The 22,574-nt window shown below is 49.2% G+C and overlaps 1 protein-coding gene across 2 annotated transcripts in view; it reads left to right on the forward strand.

The window, feature by feature from the left end:
• The window catches only part of DPYSL5 (dihydropyrimidinase like 5), a 330,106-nt gene that overhangs the window by 174,331 nt on the left and 133,201 nt on the right, over positions 1 to 22,574 (forward strand). The gene's annotated exons all lie outside the window — the stretch shown is intronic.

Below are 22,574 nucleotides of genomic sequence, written 5' to 3' on the forward strand. Positions count from 1 at the left end.
TTCCTCCACTCGGGCTTCTTAAATTATTTTTGTTTAATGTATTCCCCTCCTCAAGCTTGTCTATTGCTCCCCCACTCCCCATTGCTGTAAGCTCCCCCCCCACTCACTTCTCTATTGCTCCCCTACACCTCATTGTACTTAGTTTTGTTTATATTTACTACACTAAGTGGCATCCACCATCTTGGAACCGTACATAAAAAATATATATATATATGACCATTGCCTAGGTGCTTACATGCATGGTGGCACCTACATCATCATGCACGTGCAGAAATGGCAACACACATGCACGCGCATACCAAATGATTCATTTCCCAGCACTGTCATATCAATCAATCAATCAGGCGATTGTTAAAGCGCGACTACTCACCAGTAAGGGTCTCAAGGCACGGAGGGGGGGAATAGCATGTTCCAATCCATCAAGGGGGGGGTCTGACGAAGAGCCAGGTTTTGAGGTTTCTTGCGAAGCGGGGAGCGATGTTGTTTGTCTGAGGTGGAGCGGAAGGGCATTTCAAGCTCTGGCCGCGAGGAAGGAGAAGGAGCGGCCTTCCAATCTGGTCTTTCTGGTGTGGGGAATCACGGCGTAGGAGAGCTGGGCTGATCGTAGGATCCTCTGGGGTGCGTGGAATTTGAGTCGGCTGTTCAGGTATGGTGGTCCGGTGTCGTGGAGGGCCTTGTGGGCGTGGGTGAGCATCTTAAATGTGACTCTAGCTTCGATGGGGAGCCAGTGGAGTATGCACAGGTGCTGGGAGATGTGGCAGTGTCTTGGCAGGTCGAGGACCAGTCTTGCGGCGGTGTTCTGCATGTTCGTAGCTTGCAGGTGAGGTTTTTGTTTATTCCGGCGAAGAGTGCGTTGCCGTAGTCGAGTCTGCTGGTGACCAGGGCGTGAGTGACGGTCTTTCTGTGTTCGAGAGGGATCCATTTAGAGGTCTTACGTAGGAGGCGGAGGGTGTGGAAGCAGGAGGACGAGACGGAGTTGATATGACGGTCCATTTTGGGCTCGGAGTCCAGGATGATTCCCATGTTGCGTGCGTGGTCCAAGGGGGTGGGTAAGCTTCCGAGGGTTGGGGGCCACCAGGTGTTGTTCCAGGCATCAAGGTTTGGGCCCATGATGAGTACTTCTGTTTTGTTGGTGTTTATTTGTAGGCAGCTATTTTTCATCCATTTGGCGATGGCTTCCATATGCATGCATGCCCTCTTTTAATTTTTTTAATATGCTGCACAGCATTGGTAAAATTAATTGGCCAAGCCAGTAAGTCAAAAGGGCAAGATCTGCTGGCGTTGCCAATGCTTGTTTTACTTAGCGGCGGAATAGGATACCCAGTTAACTTCCCACTCCCCCTTCTCCAATCTCCTCTCCTAAAAAATAGGTAACAAGACAAGTTGAAGTAGCTACTTCTCAAAAGAACATCTTCAAGAAGCAGACTTTTTCAACACGGGGATACCTCACATATGCCTATTTTATCCCTCTTTGCATATCCCAGTTTGCCTCCTACCCATTTTCATAGGAAAACTGCAGGAATAGAAAAACAAAATTAGCATTGATTTCACAAGCAGCATGCCATCTGTTGCCAACACGCTAGTTTTCAAATATGTGAATCACATATTTAAAGCAGCAGCATTTCACACATTAAAATAATGCAGTTTAGCAACGATAATTAATGAAATACATTAAAAATGAATTCTTTATTTGGTTTTTTCTGTAGTGCAAACTTTATCGTAATTGGACTCAAAGCATTGTAGTTTGAAAACAAAAAGACGTGTACATGACATTAGGTATATCAGGACTATAAAACATTTCACATGGGAGGCGAGTGCCCTGGGTATACATAGGCGGCACAAGCATAAGAAGGTGGAAAGACGTTATGCCTCCCTGGTGCTTCTCCTAGCCAAACGGTGCATCACCATGCACTGGAAGACATCGGAGGGCCCCCCCCTAGCGGCATGGGTAGGCGCAGTCAAAAAGTGGGGTAAGGCGGAGGAAACACAACTCAGAACGGAGGAGGCCCAAGGGAGTCGCAAACACCCGATCTCCCTGCCATGGGCCATGCTAATGCATTCCTTCGCGCAGGAAACAACAGTAGTGGCGGGCCCACGGATGATCGATCCCCCAGGGACCTCCACAAGCCGGGAGCCCGCCCCGGGAGACACATGAGAAGCCCAGGCACCCGGCGGGTCGCAGATGTAGACAACGCTAGTTCCACCATCATGCCTCCATATAGGCAGTGATCAGTGCCCCCGCCTCCCCCGCCTCCCCCTCCCCCCCTCCCCGCATCTGCGAAAACCCCGACATCATCCCATACGACAGTCCAGCTTTCAGGCGCAAGACTACTATTGCTCATTATCCGCGACATAGTGCACTCCCTCCCCCAGTTTACCTATCCCCAGTTCGTTGATGGTTAGTTCATGGCTGCAACCCCAAAGCCTCTATGATACACCTCACGGGGGAATAGACACACTGCATGGTCCCCATACGGCGCGGCGACCACCATGCGCACTAGTAGGGCATACCCAGACGCAGGCCCCGGACACCTGTCTGCAGCTTAAAACAGAGTAGAGACGCACACCCCACGGGCCCATGAGACCAGGACTCCACATGGGGTGCGAATAGGTGTTCCCGCTTTGTACACCTATATACCAACTGCATTACCCAACGTGCCTATGTATGTAATGTTTATACATGGCAATAAAAAGATCTTTAAAAAAAAAAAATCAGGACTATAAAACATTTTTAATTTACACGTGATGGGAGAAGTTTTAGGTATTATAACACATGTATTTTCAAGTTTCTATATACATGACTTTGAACGTACCACATGAACATATGGTCCGAGAGTGAAAATCGTAGAAATCAAGGGACAGATGTTCAAAGTATTTAGTAGTTGCAAACTCTCCAATTCTGCATTTGGGGCGTTAAACTGCTTATTGCTATGTACTTATCCCATTTTAGGAGTAAAAAAGTTGTTCCGAGTTCAAAAATGAGATTCCGAATGGATACCGATTTGGTATCTGGAAGGGGCGTGTTGCAGGCGTTGTCTTCTGTATACCAAATCGGTATCATATGTATCAATGCTTGCAACCAAAATCCGGACACAAAACATTGACATTTTACCAACCCTTCAAAAGAGGAGGTATGTATTTGCAAAGGGGTCCAATTTTGACTCCTTCCCTTTTGCAAATGTAACAAAAAGGTTTAAGAGTAAGGACCACTGCCAACTCTTAAACTAACTTTGAAAAAAGAAAACTTTGCTTTAGTTAAAAGGCAATCAGAGAAATGATGGTCTACTGACCCCAGCAAGTCACCATCCCTATGACAGGCTCCACTCATAGCGAGTCTTAGTTTTTGACCTACCCCATAAATATTCTTGCGGTAGGTCGGATGGTGACCCGCTACGATTCAGAATTTTAATAACTGACTTACTAGTACATAGACCGATTCTTAAAATTCTTTACTGGTTGCAAAAATATTGGTCACAAACTAGAACATCTGAACTCTAGTGAAGTCTGTTTAGTCTAAGTCAAGAGGGCTAATAGTGGGGGAAATTCTACTGGACAGAGAGAGCCACAAGAGTTTATCAGTGTGAGTCTGTAATTCGAAGAATCCAGTCAGTGCATGAGCCCTTGTGTATAATAATCCACTGAGTAGCAGAGGGGAAGTAGGAGACAAAAGGGTATGATGTTGAGGTTTTAGGGTACACAGAGTCGGGTTTGAAGCCTGACAAAGAGCGGGATACAACAGAGCTTGTGCTGCAGCGTTGGTTTCCAGGAGTGCGCTGTTAGTGCTCGGAAGAGATGTATGACACAATATCGACTACCGTAACATCATTATAGATGTATCTCACATCCAAAATATCACACACAAATATTTTTTTTTCAGGGTGTGCAGTGTATTTTACCATTATATAATGTGCATTTGTCTCATATTACATTATAAGGCGAATACTGCCTTATGAGTGTAGGCGATGGATTGGTAAAATGCATAGCACATTCTAAAAATAGAAGTGCACCTAATCCGAGCCCGAGCCCGAATACTAATACTTGCAGCATTACTTGACAATGTATAGGGTGGGCAATGTAAAGAAGGTCAGTGTAGTGGCAAAGTCCATGTCATCAGGTCAGAGTTGGAGTAGGATGAAATTAAAAACATCATACACTGGGGGTATATCCCCCGAAGACGTTTGCTTCCTTATACGAGAAGGCGCATCTTTAGTTAGCAAGGTGTGTAACGTTTGCCTTAAAGTTGCTAAGTCTGATATTAATGTACAGTGTGCGCACCGGGGGAGCCATGTGAGGTCTATAAGAGCAGGAGTAATGGGTTTGAATAGTTTGGGGTTTGTACTTAATCGCGCCACTACATTGATGACTGCTTTCACTTGGACTGTTCGAATAAGAGGGACACCTGTGAGACTGGAGATTCCATATTCCACTCTACTGCTCGGACCACTTCTCCGAGACCATCAGTAGGCGTGACGTTTCTAATAGATTTCACTCGTGTTCTCTAGTATGACCTGAGTGACTTGGCATTGTAAATCACTTTAGAGCACAGACCAGATTCTTGTAGGTTTATCCACCAGTTTTCATCAGTGCTGTTTTTGGGGTCATGGCAGAACATGAGGAACTCACTTTTACTTGCATTTCATTTAAGTTGGATAGAGGAATTACGATTGAGAATTGTGATGTACAATCCTTAATTAATTTAGTCAGTATCATTTTTGATTTTCATTTAAATGGGTGTATTATCCACATAGTTATATTTACTTTTAATACCTGTTGTGAGGTTGATAGGGCCTGTGCACAAAATCTCCCATTTTTACATGTTCACATTTAAAGTTTACATTTTTTTAGACGATGACCTTTAGCACATTTTATGCATTTTGTTGTAACGTTTATAAGAACAGATTAGAACTATGGCTTCTGGCATAACTTTTCCAAGTGAACCAATCAAGCCTATTGCCTTTATCAGTGGCTTGTAATCATAACCAACTCATTTCTACTGTATTGAGCATGAGCTTCCCCATAAGGCAACCATCAGGTACAAGCAGTGTTTAATTTGTGCCGGTGGTGTCTGGTGCTTGGCACTGGCACTTAATTGTCAACACTGGCACCTACAGCAATTTGCCACATGGTGGCGCTGTTTGTGTAATATAGAGATGAGTACAAGAACAGTTGTTTATTAATGCCTACCACCAAAGCCATTCTTATAACTTTGGGGGCCTGGAATAGCCTAAACTGTCACACATGTATGCGTGTGATGGTTAGTAGTTGTGTTGGTGCTGTCTTTGACAGAGCTGGCAGGGGCAATGGGTGGTACACGCCACATTGGCCTCCTGACAATGGCCCTTGCACCTATATTTTTTATCAATTAAGGACTGGGTACAAAGTTATAAAATGAAAAATATATACGAAATTACAGTTGTTAAAACCATATAAAATCCCTCCAAAGGGGGATATATAATGATTATCATATTGTAAATCTCCTGTCTCCACTGTTTCTTCCAGTAGGTCACCAACACCTAAACCCTTGCCTACCAGGGTAATCTGTGAGATTGTAGTTACCAAAATCCCTGCCCACAGGCTTTGACCGCAGTGTAATAACAATCCGCCATTCAAAGCCCATTGCATTCAAAGCATGTTTTTCACAATAAGTAAATCTGGTCAGCTGGCTTCCTCACAACTTTTCACAAGGACACGATCAAACCTATGAAACTGACATAACCTTTCTGCATGAACCAATAAGCCCTGATTAATCCTACTAATGGCTGACACCAACCCCAGCACAGGCCCACCGAAGAGTGCACATGCTAGCAACCATCAGGCAGACAGTTGTAAAATTATTACAAATATATACACAATTAAAGCTAGCAAAACAATACACTACCTGTCTCATAGGGGCCTCACAAACATTATCACAATGGAAATCCTCCAGTCCAGGGTGCGACAAACTCCAAAACCCTTGCCTACTCTGGTCATCTGAGAAGTTTCATGTGACATAGTCTTGGTGGGTGTCAGGAGATAGCCTGTCAGTAAAGGTTGAAGAGCTGGTCAATGAACCTATCACTATTCACCATAAACCCCTCTGGGTATCAGAAGATGCAGCGTCAGCAGGGGTTAAAGAGGGGTTCATGAACCTATCACCATCCACCATAAATGTCTGTGGGTATCAGAAGATGCAGCATCAGCAGGGGTTAAAGAGGGGTCCATGAACCTATCACCATCCAATATAAACCTCTGTGGGCATCAGAAGATGCAGCATCAGCAGGGGTTAAAGAGGGGTCCATGAACCTATCACCATCCACCATAAACGTCTGTGGGTAGCAGAAGATGCAGGTTCAGCAGGGGTTAAAGAGGGGTCCATGAACCTATCACCATCCACCATAAACGTCTGTGGGTATCAGAAGATGCATCGTCAGCAGGGGTTAAAGAGGGGTCCATGAACCTATCACCATCCAGCATAAACGTCTGTGGGTATCAGAAGATGCATCGTCAGCAGGGGTTAAAGAGGGGTCCATGAACCTATCACCATCCACCATAAACGTCTGTGGGTAGCAGAAGATGCCGCTTCAGCAGGGGTTAAAGAGGGGTCCATGAACCTATCACCATCCACCATAAACCTCTGTGGGTATCAGAAGATGCAGCGTCAGCAGGGGTTAAAGAGGGGCACAAGAACCTATCCCGGGGGGCTCTGTGAGTATCAGAAGATGCAGTGACGGTAAGGAATAAAGAGCTGGTCCATGAACCTATCACTATCCCCAATAAATGCCTGATGGTATCAGAAGATGCAGGATCAGCGGGGGTTAAAGAGGGGCACATGAACCTATCACTATCCCCGGTGGGCTCGGAGGGTATTAGAAGATGAAGGGTCAGCGGGGGTTAAAGAGGGGCGCATGAACCTATCACTACCCCCGGTAGGCTCTGTGGGTATCAGAAGATGCAGTGACAGTAAGGATTAAAGAAGGGTGCATGAACCTATCCCCGGGGGGCTCTGTGGGTATCAGAAGATGCAGTGACTGTAAGGGTGAAAGAAGGGTGCATAAACCTAACGCTATCCACCATAAACCTCTCTGGGTATCAGAAGATGCAGCGTCAGCAGGGGTTAAAGAGAGGCGCATGAACCTATCACTATCCCCCATAAATGCCTGTGGGTATCAAACGATGCAGTGACAGTAGTGGTTAAAGAGGAGTGCATGAACCTATCACTTTCCCTGGGGGGCTCTGTGGGAATCAGAAGATTCAGGGTCGGCAGGAGTTAAAGAGGGGTGCATGAACCTATCACTATCCACATTAAATCTCTGTGAGTATCAGAAGTTGAGTCTCAGCAGGAGTTAAAGAGGGGACACATGAACCTTTTTACTACCTGTTATAAATGCCTGTGGGTATCAGAAGATGCAGCATCAGCGGGGGTTAAGGAGGAGCGCATGAACCTATCCCCTGGGGGGAGGGCGGGAGGGCTCTGTGGGTATCTGAAAATGCAGTGACGGTAAGGGTTAAAGAGGACGCATGCACCTATCACTATCCCCAGGGGGCCTCTGCGGATAATAAGATGCAGCATCTGTAGGGGTTAAAAAGCTGGTTCATGGACCTCTCACTACCCATTATAAACTTTTGTGGGTATCAGAAGATGCAGTGTCAGTCAAGGGGTTAAAAAAGAAGGGGTGCACGAACCTATCACTATTCCCAATAAATGTCTGTGTGTATCAGAAAATGCAGCGTCAGCAGGGGTTAAAGAGGGGCGCATGAACCTATCACTATCCCTGGGGGGCTCTGTGGGTATCAGAAGATGCAGTGACAGTAAGGATTAAAGAAGGGTGCATGAACCTATCCCCGGGGGCTCTGTGGGTATCAGAAGATGCAGTGACTGTAAGGGTTAAAGAGGGGTGCATGAACCTGTCACTATCCCTGGGGGGCTCTGTGGGTGTGTGTGGCTGGAGAGTGCCATAACTGGGACTGATGGTCGGGGAGGTGGGGGGGCAGGAGGGTGTCGCTGTCAGAAGCCTCCACACTTTCCCTCGTCCCATCTGTCTCATGGAACAATGGTGCTGGCACGGGTACTGAGGGGGGCATTGATCAGCGGCCGCCTGTGCCAGCCTCCGACACCCAGACGGTGCCCAGGAGCTCAGCAGCTCTTTGTCTTCTGTGATAGGATGAGGAAGGGACGGGGCACTGCAGTCTGCCCAGGGCAGGGCCGCTGAGCTCTGCCTTATGTGAAGCTTTCTTCACTCGAGTGGTAAAAGGATGCCCATTACTGGCCCTTCACGCGTGCAAGAAGGGCTCGATGTGGGACAGGACAGGTCACTTCTCTCCCGGCTGCCCTGGCTGCAGAGCAGGGCGGGGTGTACCATTCATTCCGCCACAGAGGGGGGAGGACCTGCTGGAATCCTACAGAGCAGGGCGGAGTGTACCATTCATACCGCCAGAGAGGGGGAGGCCCTTCTGGAATCCTACAAAGCAGGGCGGAGTGTACCATTCATCCCGCCACAGAGGGGGGGGGGCCTTCTGGAATCAGGACCGGCTTTAGGGCAGTATGACTGGTGCAGCCGCAATGGGGGCTGATCTGTGGAGGGGGCGCTGAGACCTCAGGGGGGCGCTGTGTTTAGCAATATCTTATCATATGAGAGATGAGGGGCACTTTTGCAGGTGGTAGTGAGAGAATCCGAGGAGGCAATCAGGGGGCGTCAAAAGTGATTGTTGCACCAGGTGCCACCAGCGCTAAAGCCGTCCCTGTCTGGAATCCTACAGAGCAGGGCAGGGTGTACCATTCATCCCGCCACAGAGGGGGAGGCCCTTCTGGAATCCTACAGAGCAGGGCAGGGCAGGGTGTACCATTCATCCCGCCACAGAGGGGGAAGCCCTTCTGGATTCCTACAGAGCAGGGGAGGATGTACCATTCATCCCGCCTCAGAGGGGAAGGGCCCTTCTGGAATCCTACAGAGCAGGGTAGGATGTACCATTCATCCCGCCACAGAGGGGAAGGGCCCTTCTGGAATCCTGCAGAGCAGGGCAGGATGTACCATTCATCCCGACACAGAGGTAGAAGCCCTTCTGGAATACTACAGAGCAGGGCAGGGTGTCCCATTTATCCTGCCTCAGAGGGGGAATCCCTTCTGGGATCCTATAGAGCAGGGCGGAGTGTACCATTCATGCTGCCACCGAAGGTGAGGCCCTTCTGGAATCCCACAGAGCAGGGTAGAATGTACCATTCATCCCACCACAGAGGGGAAGGCCCTTCTGGAATCCTACAGAGAGGGCAGAGTGTACCATTCATCCCACCACAGAGTGGGAGTCCCTTATGGAATCCTGCTGGGCGGAGTGTACCATTCATCCTGCCACAGAGGGGCAGGCCCTTCTGGAACCCTACAGAGCAGGGCAAAGTGTACCATTCATCCCGCCAAGATGAGAAGGCCCTTCTGGAATCCTGCACCTTAGGGTGACGGTGCGCAGCCCCATTGTCCAGTTCTCCCATCACATACTGTGGTTTGCCCCCTAAAGATCCCCTAGAAGCCGCTTGAACACTAACTCCAGCGCTACCCAGTGGCACCCTAAGTGCTTCTGTGAGAGGGGGGCATGACAACTCCGACACCCTCTGCCCGTGAGGAGGGCCCCCACCTCCTTGCGTCAGTACTGCCCAGTCATGGCAGCTGAATGTAATTTATCATTTTGGGGTGATGCCTGTGACTCCCCATTAAAAGTCCAGAGACTCCGGCAGTGGGGGAGGGTGGGGGTTCTTTCGCCATGGATGACCATGAACTTCTTTTTTCCTCACAGTTAGATGACCACAAACTCCCCATCGAGTGTATGAACGCTTTAAACATTGGGGAACAACGTCTGCCCACAGAAAAGCAGTAATTCCAGCCCTCCCCAGAGACGGGGTGAGGTTGGTAGAGTTCATCTGCCCAGCAGCCACCTGGTCCCCACCTCAGGCAGTCTGGGAAGCTTCCTGGACTATACAAACGGGCAAGTAGCGGGGAATATGTGCGTGAATCCTAGGCCTGTCCTGCAGGATGGTTGACCGAATACCGCTAGAGCTCTGATGCGTCTGTCTGGCAGGATTGTTCACCCAGTGCGCTAGAGCTCTGATGCGTCTGTCTGGCAGGATTGTTCTCCCAGTGCTGCTAGAACTCTGATGCGTCTGTCTGGCAGGATTGTTCACCCAGTGCCGCCAGAGCTCTGATGCGTCTCTCTGGCAGGATTGTAGACCAGTGCCGCTAGAGCTCTGATGCGTCTGTCTGGCAGGATTGTAGACCAGTGCCGCTAGAGCTCTGAGGCGTCTGTATGATGCGTCTGTCTGGCAGGATTGTAGACCAGTGCCGCTAGAGCTCTGATGCGTCTGTCTGGCAGGATTGTAGACCAGTGCGGCTAGAGCTCTGATGCATCTGCCTGATGCGTCTGTCTGATGCGTCTGTCTGGCAGGATTGTAGACCAGTGCCGCTAGAGCTCTGATGTGTCTGTCTGGCAGGATTGTAGACCAGTGTCACAAGAGCTCTGATGCGTCTGTCTGGCAGGATTGTAGACCAGTGCCGCTAGAGCTCTGATGCGTCTGTCTGGCAGGATTGTAGACCAGTGCCGCTAGAGCTCTGATGCATCTGCCTGATGCGTCTGTCTGATGCGTCTGTCTGGCAGGATTGTAGACCAGTGCCGCTAGAGCTCTGATGTGTCTGTCTGGCAGGTTTGTAGACCAGTGCCGCTAGAGCTCTGATGCGTCTGTCTGGCAGGATTGTAGACCAGTGCCGCTAGAGCTCTGATGCGTCTGTCTGGCAGGATTGTAGACCAGTGCCGATGGAGTCCTGATGCATCTCTACATCAGGATTGTTGGCCCAGAGCTGCTAGAGCTCTGATGCGTCTGTCTGGCAGGATTGTTGACCAGTGCCACAAGAGCTCTGATGCATCTGTCTGGCAGGATTGGAGACCACTGCCACTAGAGCTTTGATGCATCTGTCTGGCAGGATTGAAGACCAGTTCCACTAGAGCTCTGATGCGTCTGTCTGGCAGGATTGTAGACCAGAGCCACTAGAGCTCTGATGCGTCTGTCTGGCAGGATTGTACACCAGTACCGCTAGAGCTTTGATGTCTCTGTCTGGCAGGATTGTTGACCAGTGCCACTAAAGCTCTGATGCGTCTGTCTGGCAGGATTGTTGTCCCAGTGCTGCTAGAGTTCTGATGCGTCTGTCTGGCAGGATTGTAGAACAATGCCACTAGAGCTCTGATGCGTCTGTCCGGCAGGATTGTAGACCAGTGCTGCTAGAGCTCTGATGCGTCTGTCTGGCAGGATTGTAGAACAGTGCCGATAGAATCCTGATGCGTCTCTACGACAGGATTGTTTGCCCAGAGCCGTTAGAGCTCTGATGCGTCTGTCTGACAGGATTGTAGACCAGTGTCACAAGAGCTCTGATGCATCTATCTGGAAGGATTGTAGACCAGTGTTGTTAGAGCTCTGATGTGTCTGTCTGACAGGATTGTAGACCAGTGCTGCTAGAGCTCTGATGCATCTGTCTGGCAGGATTGTAGACCAGTGCCGCTAGAGCTCTGATGCGTCTGTCTGACAGGATTGTAGACCAGTGCTGCTAGAGCTCTGATGCGTCTGTCTGGCAGGAATGTAGACCAGTGTCGATGGAGCTCTGATGTGTCTGTCTAGCAGGATTGTAGACCAGAGCCACTAGAGCTCTGATGCGTCTGTCTGGCAGGATTGTTCACCCAGTGCGCTAGAGCTCTGATGCGTCTGTCTGGCAGGATTGTTCTCCCAGTGCTGCTAGAGCTCTGATGCGTCTGTCTGGCAGGATTGTTCACCCAGTGCCGCCAGAGCTCTGATGCGTCTCTCTGGCAGGATTGTAGACCAGTGCCGCTAGAGCTCTGATGCGTCTGTCTGGCAGGATTGTAGACCAGTGCCGCTAGAGCTCTGATGCGTCTGTCTGATGCGTCTGTCTGGCAGGATGGTAGACCAGTGCCGCTAGAGCTCTGATGCGTCTGTCTGGCAGGATTGTAGACCAGTGCCGCTAGAGCTCTGATGCGTCTGCCTGATGCGTCTGTCTGATGCATCTGTCTGGCAGGATTGTAGACCAGTGCCGCTAGAGCTCGGATGCGTCTGTCTGGCAGGATTGTAGACCAGTGCCGCTAGAGCTCTGATGTGTCTGTCTGGCAGGATTGTAGACCAGTGCCGCTAGAGCTCTGATGCGTCTGTCTGGCAGGATTGTAGACCAGTGCCGCTAGAGCTCTGATGCGTCTGTCTGGCAGGATTGTAGACCAGTGCCGATGGAGTCCTGATGCATCTCTACATCAGGATTGTTGGCCCAGAGCTGCTAGAGCTCTGATGAGTCTGTCTGGCAGGATTGTTGACCAGTGCCACAAGAGCTCTGACGCATCTGTCTGGCAGGATTGGAGACCAGTGCCGCTAGAGCTCTGATGCATCTGTCTGGCAGGATTGTAGACCAGTGCCTCTAGAGCTCTGATGTGTCTGTCTGGCAGAATTGTTGGCCAGTGCCACTAGAGCAGTGATGCGTCTGTCCGGCAGGATTGTACACCAGTGCTGCTAGAGCTCTGATGCATCTGTCTGGCAGGATTGTAGACCAGTGCCGCTAGAGCTCTGATGCGTCTGTCTGGCAGGATTGTACACCAGTGCCACTAGAGCTCTGATGCGTCTGTCTGGCAGGATTGTACACCAGTACCGCTAGAGCTTTGATGTCTCTGTCTGGCAGGATTGTTGACCAGTGCCACTAAAGCTCTGATGCGTCTGTCTGGCAGGATTGTTGTCCCAGAGCTGCTAGAGCTCTGATGCTTCTGTCTGGCAGGATTTTTTCCTAGTGCCACTAGAGCTCTGATGCGTCTGTCTGGCAGGATTGTAGACCAGTGCTGCTAGAGCTCTGATGCGTCTGTCTGGCAGGATTGTAGACCAGTGCCACTACAGCTCTGATGCATCTGTCTGGCAGGATTGTAGAACAGTGCCGATAGAATCCTGATGCGTCTCTACGACAGGATTGTTGGCCCAGAGCCACTAGAGCTCTGATGCGTCTGTCTGGCTGGATTGTAGACCAGTGCCGCTAGAGCTCTGATGCGTCTGTCTGGCAGGATTGTAGACCAGTGCCGCAAGAGCTCTGATGCTTCTGTCTGTCAGGATTGTAGACCAGTGTCACAAGAGCTCTGATGCATCTATCTGGAAGGATTGTAGACCAGTGTCGTTAGAGCTCTGATGTGTCTGTCTGGCAGGAATGTAGACCAGTGTCAATGGAGCTCTGATGTGTCTGTCTGGCAGGATTGTAGACCAGTGCTGCTAGAGCTCTGATGCGTCTGTCTGGCAAGATTGTAGACCAGTGTCACTAGAGCTCTGATGCGTCTGTCTGGCAGGAATGTAGACCAGTGCCGCTAGAGCTCTGATGCGTCTGTCTGGCAGGATTGTAGACCAGTACCGCTAGAGCTCTGATGTGTCTGTCTGGCAGGAATGTAGACCAGAGCCACTACAGCTCTGATGAGTCTATCTGGCAGGATTGTTGACCAGTGCTGCTAGAGCTCTGATGCATCTGTATGGCAGGATTGTAGACCAGTGCCACTAGAGCTCTGATGCATCTGTCTGGCAGGATTGTAGACCAGTGTCGTTAGAGCTCTGATGCATCTGTCTGGCAGGATTGTAGACCAGTGCCGATAGAGTCCTGATGCGTCTCTATGACAGGATTGTTGGCCCAGAGCTGCTAGAGCTCTGATGCGTCTGTCTGACAGGATTGTAGACCAGTGTCGTTAGAGCTCTGATGCATCTGTCTGGCAGGATTGTAGAACAGTGCCGATAGAGTCCTGATGCGTCTCTATGACAGGATTGTTGGCCCAGAGCCGCTAGAGCTCTGATGCGTCTGTCTGGCAGGATTGTAGACCAGTGCTGCTAGAGCTCTGATGCGTCTGTCTGGCAGGATTGTAGACCAGTGCCGATAGAATCCTGATGCGTCCCTACGACAGGATTGTTGGCCCAGAGCCACTAGAGCTCTGATGCATCTGTCTGGCAGGATAGTAGACCAGTGCCGCTAGAGCTCTAATGCGTCTGTCTGGCAGGATTGTTGACCAGAGCCACTACAGCTCTGATGCGTCTATCTGGCAGGGTTGTTGACCAGTGCTGCTAGAGCTCTGATGCATCTGTCTGGCAGGATTGTAGATCAGTGACACTAGAGCTCTGATGCGTCTGTCTGGCAGGATTGTAGACCAGTGCCACTAGAGCTCTGATGCGTCTGTCTGGCAGGATTGTAGACCAGTGCTGCTAGAGCTTTGATGCTTCTGTCTGGCAGGATTGTAGACCGGTGCTGCTAGAGCTCTGATGCATCTGTCTGGCAGGATTGTAGACCAGTGCCGCTAGAGTTCTGATGTGTCTGTCTGGCAGGGTTGTTGACCAGTGCTGCTAGAGCTCTGATGCATCTGTCTGGCAGGATTGTACACCTGTGCCACTAGAGCTTTGACGCGTCTGTCTGGCAGGATTGTAGACCAGTACCGCTAGAGCTCTTATGCGTCTGTCTGGCAGGATTGTAGACCAGTGCCGCTAGAGCTCTGATGTTTCTGTCTGGCAGGATTGTAGACCAGTGCTGCTAGAGCTCTGATGCGTCTGTCTGGCAGGATTGTAGACCAGTGCTGCTAGAGCTCTGATGCATCTGTCTGGCAGGATTGTAGACCAGTGCTGCTAGAACTCTGATGCGTCTGTCTGGCAGGGTTGTACATCTGTGCCACTAGAGCTCTGATGCGTCTGTCTGGCAGGATTGTAGACCAGTGCTGCTAGAGCTCTGATGCGTCTGTCTGGCAGGATTGTAGACCAGTGCTGCTAGAGCTCTGATGCGTCTGTCTAGCAGGATTGTAGACCAGTGCTGCTAGAGCTCTGATGCGTCTGTCTGGCAGGATTGTAGACCAGTGCTGCTAGAGCTCTGATGCGTCTGTCTGGCAGGATTGTAGACCAGAGCCACTAGAGCTCTGATGCATCTGTTTGGCAGGATTGTAGAACAGTGCCGATAGAGTCCTGTTGCGTCTCTACGACAGGATTGTAGACCAGAGCCTCTAGAGCTCTGATGCGTCTGTCTGGCAGGATTGTTGGCCAGTGCCGCTAGAGCTCTTATGCATCTGTCTGGCAGGATAGTAGACCAGTGCCGCTAGAGCTCTGATGCTTCTGTCTGGCAGGATTGTAGACCAGTGCCACTAGAGCTCTGATGCGTCTGTCTGGCAGGATTGTACACCTGTGCTGCTAGAGCTCTGAAGTATCTGTCTGGCAGGATTGTACACCAGTGCTGCTAGAGCTCTGAAGTATCTGTCTGGCAGGATTTTTCACCCAGTGCTGCTGGAGCTCTGATGCATCTGTCCTGCAGGATTGTTCACACAGTGCGCTAGAGCTCTGATGCGTCTGTCCCGTGGCTAGAGCTCTGTTGGGTCTGTCCCGTGGCTAGAGCTCTGATGTGGCTATCCTGTCGCTAGAGCTCTGATGCGTCTGTCTGGCAGGATTGTTGGCCAGTGCCGCTAGAGCTCTTATGCATCTGTCTGGCAGGATAGTAGACCAGTGCCGCTAGAGCTCTGATGCTTCTGTCTGGCAGGATTGTAGACCAGTGCCACTAGAGCTCTGATGCGTCTGTCTGCCAGGATTGTACACCAGTGCTGCTAGAGCTCTGAAGTATCTGTCTGGCAGGATTTTTCACCCAGTGCTGCTGGAGCTCTGATGCATCTGTCCTGCAGGATTGTTCACACAGTGCGCTAGAGCTCTGATGCGTCTGTCCCGTGGCTAGAGCTCTGTTGGGTCTGTCCCGTGGCTAGAGCTCTGATGTGGCTATCCTGTCGCTAGAGCTCTGATGCGTCTGTCCCGTGGCTAGAGCTCTGATGCGTCTGTCCCGTGGCTAGAGCTCTGATGCGTCTGTCCTGTCGCTAGAGCTCTGATGCGTCTGTCCTGTCGCTAGAGCTCTGATGCGTCTGTCCCGTGGCTAGAGCTCTGATGCCTCTGTCCTGTCGCTAGAGCTCTGATGCGTCTGTCTGGCAGGGTTTTTCACCCAGTGCGCTAGAGCTCTGATGAGAGTTCTTTCTCCTTCAGCAGTTCTTGGATGTTAATGAACCAACAGAGTCTTTTGTAAACATTAGAGACAGTGTCAGGGAGTACAAGTGGAATTAATGCCGGCTTTCACACCTTGCACAATTTAGTAATATAAAACGTGTTGGGGGGGGACGCCAGAATCTGGCCAAAAGAAGCATTATGCTGTTAACAGTGCTTTGGTTTAAGTGGGGAAAAAAATGAGCAGCAGTAAGCTGCTATGTAATAGGTCATCACCAACATCGGTTGTCATTTATATCCTGGCTGGTAGTGTGTGTCAAAAGGGAAGGGGCTCCAAACATTCTTCAACTCCCCCACCCCCATTTCTAATAATCACACTGTGGATACTTTTACACGTTAGTAGGTCCTTCCTGACCAAAATAGAATGTTCGACATACATGAATTTGATTGCATTTAAAATGTTAACAGAACTGAACTGAAATGGATAAACATGTCAAGACATATTTAAACATTGACAATTTAATAGAATAATTAAGGAAAATTATGAGAGTGGCCTAATTATTTTTTTATTCCATGAGGGGCGTGGCATAAATTTTTTTAAAGGCAACTCCCCTAGATGGAGCTTCTTTATTTAGAGGAGGCGTGCCCTATGCAAATGAGGGAATGCCTGTCAGTCTTGTGTGAACTCTCGTTACGGAAGTCAGTTCAAGCACCAACAGTTCCTTAGAGATGTGCTGAATGTCTGCAATGGACACATGCATGTAGGAGGGGGCACAGAAGCTGCGGACCTGGCCCCTCCCGAAGGATGGGTGGTGTGGCGCCCATTCACACATCTCTGGCATTGAGATTGGGGCCATGCCAATACATTCATGACAACATGCCTAATTCAGGCTGAAAACTCCAAATTTAAAAAGTGACTTTATTTTAGCTGTTTCACGCCTACAATTACCTCTACTTCTATGTATGTCAAGGGAGAACATACATGCACCCTAATATTTATTCAGAATCCCTCACTTTACACTTTTAAAATGTTGGCAATGTGATTTGCACACACCTTTGGTGTGAGATTTGAGGGAGTCGATTTTGGTCGAAATAGTGTTGAATGGCACCCATTCTTGTGGGGGCCGTGTCAGGCCCTCTTTATGGGTCTGGATGTCTGAAGAGTACTTTATATGACATTATTTAATAACTCCCCAAGTTTCTCAGAATGCTGTTGTAAATTCCCTTTGTGTATTCTCCAAAGCGCCACCTAGTGGCACTTTAGCACCACTAGGTGGCGCTGTTGCATTGGTATTGCAAGAGTGACACCTGTCAGAAAGTTACAAGAGCCTTCACAGGATGCTTACTTGCAGAGAGAATGAACAGTTAGAAGGGCAGGGGAGAGGTGGCTGGATTAAATTTGTCTGTACCCAGAAACAAAGCGGGCAGCCGCGTTGAGTACTGGCCACACGAGCTGGGAGACACTCCGTCTCCAGCTCCGGTGGTAAAGAGTTTGGGCATTAAAATTGATGCCAAGCACTCACTGGCCAATCAAGTCTCTACTGTGTTCGGGACTTGTGTGGGCTTACTCAGACAGCTAAGGAAACTCTCCCCCATCCTCTCCTTCTCAACCATGCGGACAGTGGTGGCCGCCCTGAACTTGGCCCGTCTTGACTATGGGAACTCACTTTACATTGGACTCCCCTACTCATTGCTGGGCAAACTCCAGGTGGTGATGAACGATGCTGCCAGGCTAATCTTCAAGTTGCCAAGACGCACTCGAGCCTCACCCCTACTTCAACAACTGCACTGGCTTCCCATCAAGCAGAGGGCTAAATTCAAAGGCCTCTGCAATACACATAAGGCCCTATATGGACAGGCACCCACATATATCAAGGAACGTCTGGTGAAATACGCCCCCGGCCGCACCCTATGGTCCTCCACGGAGGGCCTTCTAAAATGTGGCCTTCTAAAATGTACACGTTTCAACGACACCACTAAAGGTGGCCGAGCCTTCTCGGTCCTCATCCCGCAATTATGGAATGGGCTGCCTGGTCAGCTTCGCTCCAAAAGCGCCCTCCTTCCATTCAGAAAGAAACTGAAGACTCTATTATTCACAGAAGCCCGGGCATAGTACCCTCCTTTGAGAGACACCTCCCCCCCGGGACTATCGCTGATCGACTCGCAGCGCTTAGAGACCTGCAGGTATTAAGCGCTCTATAAGTCAAAATTAACAATAACAATCTCAGATTAACTTTAGAGACGCCAGTTAGAAAAGAGTTTCTGTAATCTAAGCTGGCGAGAACACGCGCCTAGACTAAAACCTGTAAATATATTTACCAGGGATGAATTGTCTGATGCCTCAATGAAGTCTGAGTTGGCGTCCTGCCTCCCTGCTCCTGGCCGAGAAGCTGCTGTCGAAGGTAATCCCAGGCACTTAGCGTTCTCCTATCTAAGGGAGAGCAGGAACACGTCCGTGCCTGGACTGGAAGGATGGAGGGGTTCTTTTGGAAACATTATTTGGAAATCTGTTTTGGATGAGTTTAGTTTTAGGTAGTGGTTCGCCTTGTTTAATATGAAGTTCCTTATTTTACGCGCTTGAGAGCAGAAGCGTGTGTATGTGTTCCCAGTATGCATTTTACCGTGTGTGACACTCACACCGGAGAACACTTTTTGCACAGCATATAGTTGCTGTCTCAAAGCTTGTTTTGTACTGACTTCGCTTTGCTGCCCTCTTGTGGCAGGATATGGCGCTGCGGCACGGGAAGGGAGGGCTGAGGATTCTCCCTACCACCCAAGTTCTGTAAGCAGGCCTGACACATGGAGGTGACAGAGGTGGCATGACCCCGAGGTTCTGTACTTTACAAGGCCCGGTGCACCTATAACAAAATGTATTTACGCATATTTAATTTAAAGCAAGCCTGCCATCTTCAGTTATAGAGGGAGCTTACAAGGCTACACCAGTAGATGGAGCCAGCCACCATGTTTTCTCTTTCCCTACAGTACATTTAAGTTTTAATAGAGTAAGAAGCGTCCAAAGGCCCCGTAGGGCCCCGCATTACGTTTTTGCCCCTGGCCTCTCAAAGACGCCTGTCTATAAGACGTCTAGAACGACACAGAAGCTTCCGGACTGCCAGGATCCGAGCATCACACCAGAAGGACCCTCTCTGACAATCGTTATCCAGCGTTCTCAGCCCTGGTCCTCAGTGGACATAGAGAGCCCGGGAGGCGGAGCTGGTGCTTCCGGATCCCGGAGAGAGAATACAACAGCTGCTGTAGGTCCTCTGGGGAGAGTACGGCGTTTCCAGCCAGAGCCCCAGCACACCCTGGCCTCTCCCCGGCCAAGGAGGTTTATTGAATGGGAACAGAAGGTGAGGGAGCGCTATTTATTTATTTATTTATTTAATGCGTTTTTATATAGCGCGGACTTTACCCGAAGGTGTCAGAGCGCTTCACAATAGGAGCAGTAATGATACATAAGGAGAAAAATTACAAGTGAGCATGTTACAAAAGCAAACGTTACGTTCCATGAGGCAATAGTGGCGTTTGTGCAAGTATCAGGAGCAAATAAAATACAAGAGGGAGCAAACGATACGTTACAAAAGGAAAAAAGTGACGTGTGCAGGTTACAAGAGCATACAAAGTACACAGAGGTCAATAAATGGCAGACACTCAAAACACTAAAATAAGAGTTACGTTACATGAGGCAGTGGTGGCCGTTGTGCATGTATCAAAAGCAAACAAAATGCAAGAGGTAGCAAACGATACGTTACAAAGGAAAGGAGACGTCTGCATGTTATACAAGAGTACAAAGTACAAGTAGAGGTATACTACTGCACTAAATGGCAGACACTCAACACACAAAAACACACTGGGAAGGCACTTCTATAGGCATGGAGAACAGAATTTCCTATAACGGCAGGACTTCCTTCAGAAAATAGAGGGCGTAAATTAAATTTGGAAGTGTCTTTGAAGGAGGAGAGCTTTGAGGTCAGATTTGAAGGCCTGAGAAGAGGTGGTGGTCCGGAGATGAGGCGGAAGTGAGTTCCAGATTCTCACCGCATTGCCTGAAAAGGATTGGGCCATCGATCTTTCCTTCTTGAAAGTGGGAGGTTCAAGCAATAAATTTTCTGCATTACGTGAAGGTCTGGAGCCTCCGGAGAGTTTCAGTTTATTCGCCAGGTAGCGAGGGGAGGAGGAGTGCAAGGCTTGGTGGGTGATACAAGCAGTCTTGTAGATAGATCTTGCCTCTATGGGAAGCCAACGGAGGGTGGATAAAATGGGTGTGATGTGGTCGCTTCTTTTGGCCCCATAAATGAAACGAGCTGCTGAATGGAGAACGGACTTTAGGGGGGACAGGTGGGTTTTGGGGAGGCCAGTAAGAAGAGAATTGTAGTAGTCCAATCTGGAGAGAACCAGCAATTGGACCAGGGTTTTAAGATCGTGCTCCGGGAAGAAGCGACGAATCCCCCAAAGAAGTCGCAGTTGGTATCGAGCAGACTTTGCAATGGAATCGATGTGGGAGTGTAGATTGAGTTTTTTGTCGAGTATGACACCAAGGGATTTTGCGCTCTCGACAATGATGGGTTTATTGTTCAGTAGATTAGTCTGATCCATCCATGATTGCACTGGGGGAGGAGAAAGTGATGAGGAGAGGAGGAGGAATTCAGTTTTGGAGGGATTCAGGATCAGTTGATGAGTTAACATCCAGTTTTGAATGGAGTTGAGAGTAGAGCTTAGGAAGGAGAGATCGTGAGTGGAGGCCAACTTAAAATAGATTTGAGTGTCGTCCGCATATAGATGATAATGGATCCCGGATTTACTCAGGAGATTTCCCAAAGGTTCTAAATAGAGATTGAATAGTGTGGGTGCAAGTATAGAGCCTTGAGGGACACCTTGGCTGACCGCTAAAGGAGATGAAAGGCTGTTCGCTATTTTGATCATTTGGGATCTATCAGAGAGGAAGGAGGCAAACCATTTGAGCACAGTGCCCTCTATGCCCATTCTCTGTTGAAGAGTGTTAAGGAGAGTGTTGTGATTGACTGTGTCAAAGGCTGCAGAAAGGTCAAGAAGAATTAGAAGACAAGACTCCCCTGAATCGAGTATCCGCAGCGCGTCATCAATCACTAGCAGCAGGGTTGTTTCAGTGCTGCAGTTTTGAATGAAGCCGGACTGGAAAGTGTCAAGAAGATCATTGTCTTTGATATGGCGAGAGAGTTGTTTCGCTACACATTTTTCTGTGATTTTCACAAGAAAGGGTAGGTTTGTGATGGGACGGTAGTTGTTGAGGTCGTTCGCATCAGCGGTGGGTTTTTTAAGCAAAGGGGTGACCTGTCCATTTTTGAAGGAAACAGGAAGGGAGCCTTGACTGAGGGAGAGGTTGACCAGAGTGGTCCAATAGGAAAGAGAATGGGTATAGAAGTCCATGGCAATGGCACTAGGGATGGGGTCAAGAGAGTGGTTAGAGGGCTTTGTATCGAGGATGCATTTAAGGAGGGCGTCAAAGTTTTGCCAAATGGTTAAGGATTTGCGCTCCTCTGTAGGGGTAGGATGAATGACCTGATCTACAAGTGATTTCACCTTTTTGTCAAAGAATATAGCGAAATCCGCAGCTTTCTTTGTGGAGTCCTCCAATTTGGAGGTTGGGGGAGAGCTGTTAGGGTTCTTGAGGAGGTCGAATAGTTTTTTGGGTCTATTTTTGGCTGAGTCAAGGAGGGATTTGAAGTGCAACGCTTTTCCAAGGAAAATGTGTTTGTGGTACTTGGATCTTGCTGAACGCAGCGTTGCCAAGTTTTCGGTGGAGGGCGCTTGTCTCCATTGTTTCTCAAGGACTCTTAGGTACTTCCTTTCTTCATAGAGGGATTTGTTGAACCAAGGTGCTGAGGGAGTGGGTCTTTTCTTTTTGCTTTGGAGAGGAGCGACATTATTGATTTCGACTGCAAGGACTGTAAGGCATTGGGAGGTGAGTTCGTTAACATCTAGGTCCGGGTCAATCCTTGGAAGTGATAGCAAGGCAGACTCACAGAGGGTACTGATGTCAATATCTTTAGTGTCACGGAACCAGGAAGTAGCCCTCTTAGGCTGGCCAAGAGTTATAGAGTGTGATAGGTGAAGAGAGAATGGGATGAGGAGGTGGTCAGACCAGTCTACATGAATAGGGGAAGCAATGGTCAGCAAGCCTGCTTTAGAGATAACAAGGTCCAGGGTTGAACCCTTAGAGTGTGTTGTTTCAGTGCAGTGTTGGATAAGATCGTTTGCAGAGAGGAAGGTGGCCAGTAAGTTCGCATAGGTGTCTTGAGGCGAGCCCCAGTGGACATTGAAGTCACCCACGAAGATCTGATTGTCACTTTGCGAGTATTGGTCACTAATGCAGTCCGTGAGTTCCTCCATAAACGAAGGGCTGCTACCAGGCGGGTGGTAGATAACATGGAATCTGAGAGGTGCGCGGTGGTGCAATTGAAGCTCAAGAGATAGGCATTCAAAAGTGTGGAAGGAGCTGTTAGGAAGGGCCTTAAGTTGAAGGGAGTTTCTAAAGATGACTGCAACACCTCCCCCAACTTTGTCAAGTCTGTCATTTCTAAGTATAGAATAGCCGGTGGGTACAAGGAGATCA

Source organism: Triturus cristatus, chromosome 6 (genome assembly GCF_964204655.1).
Source record: "Triturus cristatus chromosome 6, aTriCri1.1, whole genome shotgun sequence".
Taxonomy (NCBI): domain Eukaryota; kingdom Metazoa; phylum Chordata; class Amphibia; order Caudata; family Salamandridae; genus Triturus; species Triturus cristatus.